At 43.8% G+C, this 12444-nt stretch overlaps 1 protein-coding gene across 8 annotated transcripts in view; it reads right to left on the reverse strand.

Moving 5' to 3' along the window:
• The window catches only part of CAMTA1 (calmodulin binding transcription activator 1), an 823330-nt gene that overhangs the window by 810102 nt on the left and 784 nt on the right, over positions 1-12444 (reverse strand). The window lies entirely within an intron of this gene.

Here is a 12444-nt window from a genome sequence, read left to right on the forward strand (position 1 = left end):
ACCGGCAGAGGACACACACCGGCTGTCAAGGAGATCCAGCCCAGTTAGAAAGGCTGCCACTATCACCTGATTTGCATCAGAAGACACCCATACGGGCAGCAATGGGTCATCTGTAGAATAATCAGATTCAGTGGAAAAAGACTGATGGTCCTTGCCTCCCAGAGTGCCTGGAATAAACCTCTGGGCCTTGAACTTGGTCAAGTAATCCATGATCAATTTCTAGAGGACCCCTAGGAAGAAAAACAAGTACTTCAAAAATGCTGAGTACCCACTCGCCACCTTCCGCTTGTTATAGTTCTCTTTGTAAGCACAACAGCCTGTTACCGATAAAATTAAATGAGGAAGAGACCTCCATCAGAAGCTTTGTCAAAGCAAATGATTCAGCCAGCACCTTTCATAATGGCAGAGACAGAAAGGATAAGGCAGAGAATGTTGCCAAGAACACCGGGAACTTTAACTTGACCCTCAGTATCTTTAAATATGAAAGAAACTTTCAAAAGCTAAATTATATTCAAGGTATCTCCAAACGCCAGGCCTGGAGCAGCCCAGGGAGTATGCACAAGTGAAGATGCTATATTATCAATTACAGTGGACTCACCGAAACTCCCCAATCCACAAGAGTTTCTTAGTAGGAAGAGTCTAGCAATCGATACATCCTAATAACAGTTATACTAATCAACTCCAGGAAATGAAGTTAAATGAATATAAATAATACTACCTTAAACATAAAATGTCTGAGGTTAGCAGACACTTTTGCATCTGTAATCGTGTATTATTTAAGTCTGTTTTTCCAACACTATAAACTCTCATCCATATTAAAGACCTGAAATGTGTCATAGGGAATAACTAAGCAGAATGAACATTTTTGTGCTGTGCATCTTTAACAACTTTAACAATTTCTTTTGCAATTTTTAACTCGCAACGTGTTAGACCTAAAAAATTAAGCCCTCTCCGTATACCAGAAAGGAGGCACCTCGGTGACTATAGTTCAAATTCCTCGTACACAGACGGCCTGACCTGGAGCAAGTACCTCAAAAGGAAAAGAGAGTTACACAGAATAAGACAGCTGCACACCAGCACGGCAAGCCATGAAGCGAAATCCCACACATGCAACTTCATTTTCTTAACATCATAAGTCAGACTGGGAAGGAACTTTAGAGGCTGTCACTAGGACTACCCTCTACCCAACACGTGAATCCCCTTAAAAGTATGACCGACTAACTCATTATACGAGAGCAGAAGCCTAGGAAAAGCAAGATGAGATGCTGAGCCAGAATCAAGAGTGACGAAGTAGGATCTGGTAAGGAAGAGAAGGCTGCAGAGGCCAGGGAGAGAGGATTCTAGCACCCAGCCTACAGAAGTGGCAGCAAACACAGCAAATACTCCTCTAGCTGGGGTCCTTGCTCCTGTTCGCCAGTGTCCCTGGCTACTGAAAGAGAAGAGCACGCGCTGGGAACCACAGTGGACTTGTTCTCAAAGCCATACAGGAAACCTAAGCCTTTGCGGCCAGAGGACTCATCTAGCACTGTTCGGTTCAGGGTAAGACAAAAATGATATTGCTGGCCCTACAGCTAGGCTGCCCAACATTTTGAAATCTGATACCAAAACCCGTAACTTTTCATAAATCCTACAGCAGCACACAGTAGAACACCGTTTTGAAAATGACTGCGTGTTTACGGAAACCCTCTACCATTAAATATTCCTTTCTTCAACAGTATTTACAATTAGATTCCTTCCTGGAGATTGTGTTTAAATAATTTTAAAATGATTTAGTTCTTAGAGAAAATAATGTCATTTAAGTCAGCTTCAAATGCTTATGCATGTCTACTTGCTCTCATTTTTTTTCTCAGAGCATCTACTTAAAGGAGAAAGCTAAATAACAGACCACAAATCTCTGTTCCCCACCAGAAAACTTGGCTCAACCTAAAGGAACACCAAGCTCTCATTTCATTTAAGGCTGGGAGAAGACAATATCTCTGAGTTGTCAGGAGGTTTAAAAAGTCATCTCAGGAGTAACACTGGGTATCAATCAAAATGGTTGCAATTCGAATCATCTCTAACCATAAATTGTAACTGAGCCAAAATGATTTTTAAATATAACACATTTTACTTCTAGATGTTTCTTGGCAATTAAATAACTGGAAAGTCAACAAACCCCCAAGAAACCAGAGAAAATGAACTTTTTTTTTATAGCTCACCATTCATCAACTACAGGAGGCCCGAAAGATGCCAGACGCCAGAGGCTCAGCCTCCAACACGGCCCTGCAGAGGCAAACTCCAAACAAGATTTCTTCAAGAACTGCTCTCACGCAGCACTAAATTACAAGCAGTGACCTCCCTGGAGGAGAAGCTAGAGTCAACAGCTACAGGAGTATGTGATCTAGGAAGATAAAACCCAACTCCGACACAAGAGCTGCCATGCCAGTTACATAATTATAACCACAACATACTGAAACTCTAAGTATCAAACAATAGTTATTTAAAATATTTCAAGAGGAAGAGAATCCCTCCCCCCTCAAAAAAAATCCAAATGTATTCCAAAAGTAATTTGCATAGAATATAATTTAATCTGCAGGCCTAACCTCTCTGAAATAAAGTAGAATCCTCTGATTTAGCCAAATTACAACAGAAATGCTACTTTATAACAAAGGAGCTACAGCACAGCACCCTGAACTTCATGGGAGAACAAAAATGTAGTGTCAATATGTTCACAACACAGCTCAATCCACAAAATCATGAGATAATTAAACTGACTGTTTTTAGGATTCAATCTGTTTCGCCAGAAACCTTGTCCAAGCTACACTGATGCAAATCAGCATGAGCAACTCCAGCTCTGTTGAAACAACTCCAGTATCTTATCTTTTGTTTTACCTTTTATCGCTGATTTATGGGCTGATGGTAAACTGATTTGTCCATGTGCCAGAGCTCAGCTTGGGAACACAGAACAAGAGAAGAGATTTGGAAGAACCAAACTCATGAATGAAAACGCTGACGTCATAGTTCAGCTCCCAGCAGAGCTCAGGGTAGTCTGTGAAGAAACAGTGCATCTTTGGGGATGTTAAGCCACTAGTCATTTAATAAAGGATATAAGATAGAAAAAGCCCTTGCTGAAAACAAGGGAGGGGAAAAAAGAGAGGAGAGAGAGAGAGAACGAACCACATTAACAACCTTTTCCCTAGGCCAAATATGAAAAATACACAGTGCATATGCCATGAACAATCATAACTTCTAAACCATGGAAATATTTCATATCATTGTTAAAAGTACTATTTTTTTTAAAGTATGGTTAGCTATGTCTCTAAATAAGAACAAAGTCTCACTCGCATCTTAAATCTTCCTCCCGCCGTGTGCCATCACATTCAAAAAAGAGCACACAACATAGTTTTAGTTCTTCACTAAAACCTATCTGGCATTGCCAAACCATGCCTAATTTTTTTTTGCGGTACACGGGCCTCTCACTGTTGTGGCCTCTCCCGTTGCGGAGCACAGGCTCCGGACACGCAGGCTCCACGGCATGTGGGATCTTCCCGGGCCGGGGCACGAACTCATGTCCCCTGCATCGGCAGGCGGACTCTAAACCACTGCGCCACCAAGGAAGCCCCATGCCTAATTTTTAAACAATTCTGAATATACAGGGTGGGACTCAGTGACCTCAGGCAAGCTACTGGAATTTTTATGTAACAGGGGAAAAAAATGCTTTTATGTAATGATGTAATATAAACTAATAAAAAAAGAGATTATAAAAATTTGATTTAGGGGCTTCCCTGGTGGCGCAGTGGTTGAGAGTCTGCCTGCCAGTGCAGGGGACACAGGTTCATGCCCCGGTCCAGGAAGATCCCACATGCCGCGGAGCGGCCGGGCCCATGAGCCATGGCCGCTGAGCCTGCGCGTCCGGAGCCTGTGCTCCGCAACGGGAGAGGACACAACAGTGAGAGGCCCGCATATTGCAAAAAAAAAAAAACTGATTTACTTAGAACTATTAAGAATAGCTAGTATGTGGACTGTTCACATTTTTCATCTCTTGACAGAACTTAAAATACAACTACTAAAAAAAAAAAATACAACTAGTATTACAAACTTCTATGAAGTTTAGACACAATTTACTAAAATCCTATTATTCAGGACACTTAAGTAACTGATTCCTAGATTCCTAATGTTTCCCAGGAAATTTAAGATTATTACAGTCTTAGAAAATAAGTGACCCTCAGAGCCTCGATCACCTCTCCAGAGCACAAAACTACAGGGACATTTTCTCTTCTTTACCACTCACATGGCTTAAAATAGCCATTCACCCAAAATGGATTTTTTTTTTAACGTAAGCAGTAAACAATTCTGCCAATAAACATTTTTAAAAGATCTTATTAAGTTAAAATGCAAACATACCGGTTTTATCTGAAAATCTAAAATGTTAAGAGATCATCTCACATTTCCACCACAAGTATCTTTGATAGAACATCACTACCCCCTTGTGGATTCACAATAAAAAATCCTTATCTTCAAATTTCACTTTTTAAATGTTTCATTCTGCTGAACTTCCATTAAAGTTTACATTCTCTTCACTAAGGGTTACTTTATTTCAATTACTTTTTAAAAGAGAAAAAACACTTAACATTTTAAAATAACCAATCCCATCAACTTCTTTATCTTCTAAGCATCCCCATTTTGGGGAGTGTTCTTCATACAATAAGTGTATTTGCCGATTTCAGCATGGTAACCATACCAACGTTCCATTTTTTTCCTTAGGATTTCTGAATTTACAATCACAGTCATCATTTTGAGATTATTTTTTAAAAATAAATGGGTAATTTCTTCACTATCGCATCTTTTCCTTCTCTTTGGTAACTTCCCACTTTGTACCAATTTCTTTTTATTGCTTCCAAGTGGTTTGATATCCATGTGCCCCAGAAAACCAGTGGGGCACATACCTCCTCAAGAATAACTTTTCAGGGGACTTCCCTGGTGGTGCAGTGGTTGAGAGTCCGCCTGCTGATGCAGGGGACACGGGTTCGTGCCCCAGTCCGGGAAGATCCCACGTGCCGCGGAGCAGCTGGGCCCGTGAGCCATGGCCGCTGAGCCTGCGCGTCTGGAGCCTGTGCTCCGCAACGGGAGAGGCCGCAACAGTGAGAGGCCCACATGCCGCAAAAATAAATAAATAAATAAAAATAACTTTTCAGCTAAGAATTAAAAACCAAATCTAAGTTTTAAAAAGACTAACTCTTGATTGTATTGCTGTACCCTCAGAAATGCTTTCTGGCAATCTAAATCAACCCTGATGAAGGAAAAAAAGATAGTACCTGTTTTTCAAAGTAGAAAAAAGCCTTTGTTTTCTTTCTCTCTTTCTTTTTTTTTAGTTGCAGGAGTACCTCTGGCTGTATCTGCATATCATTCTAATATAACACAGATACATACTGTTAAACGTATGCTGTAAAAAAGATTAAATAGACTTAAATATCTGGTTTATCACTTGTTACAGACACTAGATTTAGCTGAAAGTTATAAGTCATCTCCGCAATGATGTGCAGGCCACAGAGAGAAGGTCCGAGTCCTGGTGAGTCGGACTGCCGTTTCAGAGAGTTAGTGCCCCATTTTCTCATAGATGTTGGACACAAAAGTAGGGACACAGTAACTCACTATTACCATGAGAAGACAAATTCCAGTATTCACTCTAAAGGTTAGGTGGAAATAAAGGAGGAAAAATCCACTTGGCAAGTGTTTTTAAGTGACTAAATACATGATCTTACCTTGTGGTAACTGCTAAGGAAAGATAGGAGAGACTGGCACGGTCTGTTAAATGACTGAATGCTCTGTGTCACCTGCCAACCCCACTGAAGGCTGTCTATGCAAAAAGGAGCGACTGACAACATGTCCAAAGCTAGCAGCTGAGCCGCAGAGGAGGCGGGGTCAGAGCCGGCCTTCATGGTTTCCTTTTTGGGGATTTTGTTATGAGTGCTGTTTTTAGATTTGGGCGGTGGGGGTGGGGGGGGTTGTATTTTGGGTGACATTAGGAAGTGAGATCACGGGTGAGATTAATGCCATTTAATCAGTGTCCAGGTGGTGACGTGTTTAAAACTGTTCAGAACTCAGCCCCAAACATTTACTTGAAGGCACGTCACATCAGACACCTGTAAGTACAAAGCCATACTGCAGAGAGCAGAGTGAGGGGTCCAGCCCCAACCAGCACGTCTTCCTCCCCTGCCGATACCCTCTCCTAACAGGCTCAGAAAGGGATACGTTCATTACATGTCTTGAAGGGCCTGGCTAAATCTGAAAAAGAGAAATAAAATGGGACTGCACTTTTCCAAATGAGGGACTCATGTGGAAGAGAACATGCAATTCTACCAAGAATGAGCAAAACACTGGGGTGAATGTAGAAGAAGAACCATTTCAAAAATATCTCTGGTCATTCCAGCTTACGGTATGTCAATTATCTGAAAGTAAATGAACAACCCTCTTAAAAAAAAGTGAAAAGGGAAGTAATGTGGCTGACACTTGGCCTCTCTTTGCAGTGGGGTACATAATATTTCTTTTTTAGTCCAGGGTAATGAACTAAAAAATGCTCAGGAAGCATTACCAATCTTTACACGAGGAGGCCCATGACCTTCTACAAGCAATGGCGTTCAAAGCAGAAAGATGCAAGAGAACCTCAGAAATACACAGCTAGCATACTGATGGGGAGAAAAAAAAACACCCTTTACTGCGTCCCACCATATAAAAAATTCAAGGATGGCTGTCCTTGTCAATATATACAAAGAAACACTCTCCTTACAAATACATGACAAATATCACAGGATGGAAGACCATCTATATGTTTACAAGTCCCAATGACAGAATGGTAACACATCTTAATCGCAGGACTGATGGCCACGACATCCATGGATGGCACAAGATACAGGGATCTAATAGCGTCTGATCAACTATATCCTGAACCTGATTAGGTATTCAAAAAATAAATAAAAAGAAAAGAAAGACAGATTACACACTATAATCTGGAATAGGGGGTGAATGACCGTGCATCCTAACTCATGTTCTATGGACACAGAAGCGGAGCCAGAACACTTCCTGCCCTCATCCTCAAAGACACCAAAGACCAGAGATGGTACTAAGACAGGCAGCGTGATATTAGAAGACCCCACACTACCTCGTGAATGAAGGCCCCAAATGAAGTATCAGTAGTATACTTGCTGCCTCTGCCCAAAGAAGTGTATCGTTATCAAGCCAAAGAAACAGAAAGAAGTTGGCTAAATGCAGCAAAAACAAAAATTTCCAAAATTCTACACGGGGAGGCCCAGGCGCCAAAAGGACACAGTGTTTCACCGAGGATGCTATCCAGTTACAAATACTACCATCACCCCTTACCTTGTGGCTTAAATCCCATTCCATCTCCCTACAAGAAATAACACTGCCTCTTACTACAGGACAAAAAGAATGGTGGGCATCCCTCTTTACTGAATGACAGAAAGGCTATAAATACAGTAATCTACAATTTTTTTTTATAATAACAATGAGAAGGGCAATAAACAAACCTTGTGGGAAGAAAGGGAGGTAGGATTTAAGTCACCTAGAACATCAAAAAGAAAAAAAAAGATCATGGTAAGTAATTCTAGAAGGTACAGAACATTTTAGAAAATGATCTGTTATAATGGAAATACAACAGAAACACACATCACCTTGTCCCCACAGAAAATATTCAGTCACATATTCACACAGATAAAGGACAATGGCAAACCCCATACTACAACAATCTTAAACAAGAGCTCTTCTTAAGAGTGAAACACTAGCAAAATTGGTTTCTACAGATATTGTAGAGGGGAAATCGGATTTAACATAGGAGGAAAAGAAAAAGTACATTTCAGGTTAATTCTTTATCATTACTCTCATCATTAGGCACACCAAACCTACACCCCAAAACACTATAAGGCTATTTACCAAAATAAAGAAAGGACACGAATAACAGTACCAATAAAAAGCGTAAAGAACTAAAAGTCACATAATAAACAAAAGCAGTGATATGTATACCAGATACCTAGCCTAAGAATGGTCACTACAATTAGGCGTAAAATTTAGATATAACACTTCCTGGCAGTGAAAATGTACCAGCAGCGCATACTGTCCTTACTATCTGATAATATGAAATTTACCAGTTAATCATGAGAAAATGTTCTGTCACTTCCTTCTATAAAGGATGTATTTGATTTCACGTTCTATACAATCCCTACTATGCTGCTGTTCAAATGTTATACAAGCGCCCCAATCAACATATATCTAAATGACCTAGAAGTTATACCTAGACATTTAGGAAGAAGACTGACTACTTTTTTCTACACACACACCCACACCCCCACACACCCCACACACAGTCTGAAGGAAGGCTGTTGAGTGCTTCTCCCAGTCTGCCCTCCACCCTCTCCACCACCCCGACTCCAGCAGGGACAGGGAAAAGCTCAATGGGATAGTACACTATTAGAGTATCTCTTTGTAAGATTACAATCCAAACAAGTTCAGAAAAGAATTCCTTACACGAATACATAAAAAGACAAGCACAAGATACGCAGCGATGTCATTTGCACTAAAAGGCTAAGAAGACCCCTATGGTCTCAAGCAGAGTTACATAACCTGCCCCCCCACGCACACACAGATCCCTGCACGTAATACAAGCTCAGTGAATGAAGGTCTCCAGGATGAATGCACTCAGTGATGGGAACATGGATGTAAAAACAACTTCTCTCCAAAAGGCCAAATTCAAAGGTCGCACAAAGGAGGCAATGCGCGCAACTAGGAGGGGAAAGGAAGAGAACATGAGAATCACCTTCTGTTGCTTTTTCCATAAGGAAATTAGAAAGAAGTACAACTGCACACAAAGATGTATTTCCCCAAAACTCAGGAAATGGGAAACGAAGAATGGCCCAGAGGAATGAGGAAGGGAAGAAATGTTAAGCTAGAAGATGGGCCAACTGATAAGTAGCCAGAAAGAAATATAATCCCACCAAGCACAGGGGCCACACCCAGCATAAACAGAGAGCTAAAATAATGCCACCTGACTCTAAAGAATAGGTTATTTTAAGAGGAAAGCCTAAAAACTAAAGAAATGGAAAAATGTGGATAAGCAGGATATATAAAGATGTCTCAAAGAGGAGGCAAGAGCAACGCTACTGTTTGGAAAAGGAAAATCTGACCCAACCCGACCATGAGTACAGGTTGCCGCGAACACGTCAACATTCTGAATCCACTGAACAATGAGATGAAGAAACCCAACATTTCCCAGGCGCAGGATAAGTCAGGTCTTCAAAAAGGCCAGGGAAGAGATGTCCCGTGGGTCACCCAACCTTGTCCAGAAAGCTGGGGGTAAGGGGAGAGGGGGCTGCGGGCAGGGGAGAGTGATGCTCTAACAGAAAGATATAAAAAAGAAAAATCATTAAGAGAACAGAACCTGTCTACCTGACCGTGCACTGGAAAAGTAAGAGGAAAAAGCTGATCTCCAATAATCTACGGGGACAGGTGACACAGAAAGCACAACTGCATCAAACTCCAAGAAAGGAACATTAACTTTGCACACTAACCTCCGGTGTGTTCCTCTAACCTTTACCATTTTCGTTCTACTGCCCACGGAATGGAGCACCCTGGTGGGCAGGGAAAATTCCAAAAGGCAGTCGGTGGTACAGGGAAGAGCAGGAGAGGATCCACCACTGGAAGAGAGAGGACTCTACTGGGAACATGCCAACATATACATCAGATAGTCAACTCTTGTTTTCCCAGGGTCGTTAATACTACGCCCTAAAAATACACAATTCCATCAACTGAATACAGATGCAGGCAGAATAGAAATAGCATAAAAACTTTAAAAAAAAAAAAAAAGGAAATTGAGGTCAAAAGCACAACTTTCAGACAACGGGTATGATACCCACCGGATAACTCAATACTGACTGAGGGGCAAAGCCGTGAAGTCAACGACTCATGCTGAGCAATCCTCCAGGTAACCTTGCCCCGGACTCAGTAACCCAGGTAGAGAGTCTCCTGGCTAGAAAAGCGCTTCAAGGTCCAAAAGCGCAGTCTTGACAAAGCTTGTCGGGGAGGACGGGGCTCCACACTCGACCTGTCCCAAAGTAAGACTGGGCTGCTGAGTGAGGCACCCAACAACCATTCATTCCAGCTATGGGAGGCAGGGGAGGGAGGGGCCCCAGAGCCAAGGGGAAATGGCCAAATACACAAACTGTGATGCTCAGAGAAAACCTGGAGAATCATCCCTCCCAGCCTTCCACAAAGTGTCACAGGCCTTCCCAAAGGTACCTTTTCCTAATGTGCACAACCTCTCTCAATTATTTAAATGGCCAAAATAAAAGTGACATATTTATGGCCATTCATTCCTAGTTCTGTCACAGAAACACATATTCTTCTCACCTGCCCCTATCCTGTGCCCAAAATACATGAAATCTCTCTCTCCTACACGGCAGTAAAGAAGTCAAGATGGGAACTTTTCACCCCGTGAAGAACCAAGCAGAGAAGACCACCCCTAAATTCAGAATGCCTAAGTTTTGGTGCACATGGGCAAGCCCTCTACACTTTGTGTATTCAGGGACTTGGTGGACATTCAGGATGTCATTCTGCTTATTCAGTACAGTACAAATGACAAAGGAAAGAGCGGTTAAGAATTGGCCATTTATCAATGAGTCTTCTGACTCCTCTAAGCCTGAAGAGTTACCAACAACAGTGATACATAGCTATGTCCTTACACGTCAAGGTCCCCATATACACCCAAGATGTACAGAGAGTCATCTAACCCTTCCAACTTCCTGTGTATAGGTAAAGGATATGATTTCACATATAAATACATGCCTATGTGCATATATACATATAAACAAATGCATAGTATCATTTTTTGCCAAAAAGGAACCAGAGCAGCAAAAAAACAGAAAGCATCTAAATTTCCCCTTCACCTGGAACCTATAAGATTGAAAGAAATGTTTGCATCCCACGAGAGACAACACCAGGGCCCAAGGAAGGTTCTAGTACAACAAGGAGCACACTAGCAACCTCTTCCCGAATGGCATGTGGGCGACATGGGTGTCTACACTCCCTTTTCTGGATGGAAAGGCATATGGCTTCTTCTTACCCAGCCAACATGAATACAATTTAAGAAAATTAGAAAAAGTCAAGGTAACAGGCTCACTAAATATGGCTGACTGGGAAACAGAAGCCATAAGGAGGATATGAGTTCTCTTAAAAAAGAAATGGGAAGTTTATTTCCAGGGAAGGTTCAAAGTCTCTTGAATGTAGGATGTATGAAGTCTGGTTCTCACTGCACAGAAGACAGTAATCCGAACACCAAAAGCCAAGGGCACATGAACCTCTTTCTGGGGGGGGGAGGGTAGCGTCAACTGATGAATGCTGCCCCGACCTAAGAGCGAGAGTAAACTGGAAGCAAAAATAGACCCGTTTCCCTCAGACACAGGCCGTCACTGCCGGGACCCCGGCCCTGTATCTGATGGGGCAACCACCCTCACCCAGACGAGAAACTCCAAGGAGAGAGACGTGTCAGGGGAGAGAGACAGATGGGGAAAGGAGCAGTGGAATGTCCAGTTCCTCCCAAAAGAGAGAGAGGGCAACTCAAAGGGTATTCAGGAAATGAGCTCACCCTAACCCAGGAAAGTGTGCGGAGAGCGTGCATAATCTGTAAGAAGTATGTGCTTTCCTATTTAGAAATGACTTCAGAGCTGCACAGGGCCCCACTATCCACTGGGTGAGGGAAGAAGAACATGGGGAGCCCGAGTCCCCTTGTCCTGACAAAAGGGTCAATAAATGGTGTGCAGAGGCCCCAAAAGATTCCACAGAGGATGAGAGGATGATACGGACCCCTCTGCCAAAGGAGGATCAGGGTCACAGAAGGTAAAGGGCAAGGGAATATGGAGATCAACACTTGCCACAGAAACGAAGACCCCACCCTCCTGGCTGCTAGGGGTGCAAGGGCAAGAGTAGGATGGGAGCGACTGCTGGGGGCGGGGATGCTGCGCAGGCCCCCTCCCAGGAACGGAAGGGGGAGGGGTCACACGAGGCCCTTCGGCCCGGGGACGCTCAGCAGGAGGGGGTCCCCCTGGTGGGGAGAAGCGCGGGGACCCCGCCGGCTCTGGGAGGCGCCCACGGGGCTCCAGGGTGAGGCTGGACAGAGACTGCCCGGCCCCGCCGCCGAGAACCAGGGACGGCGAGGCTGAGCGCCGGCGGTGCCCCGACGGGGACCGGTCCGGGGCAGCGGGGCGCGGGGCCGGAGGGGGCCTGAGGAGGATAAACTTTCCGCCCCGCGGCCCCCACCGGGCCCGGCGCGGGGGGCGGGGGCCGCGCCGGGCCCGGGAGCGGCGGGGATGCCCGGTCCGGGTGGGGGAGGCGCCGGCCCTCCCTCCGCGGCTCCTCCTCCTCGCTGGGCCCGGCCCCCGCCCGCCGGCCCCCCGCCCCTCC

The sequence above is a fragment of the Monodon monoceros genome, unplaced genomic scaffold (assembly GCF_005190385.1).
Source record: "Monodon monoceros isolate NGI ecotype Baffin Bay Population unplaced genomic scaffold, NGI_Narwhal_1 Super_Scaffold_18, whole genome shotgun sequence".
Lineage (NCBI taxonomy): Eukaryota > Metazoa > Chordata > Mammalia > Artiodactyla > Monodontidae > Monodon > Monodon monoceros.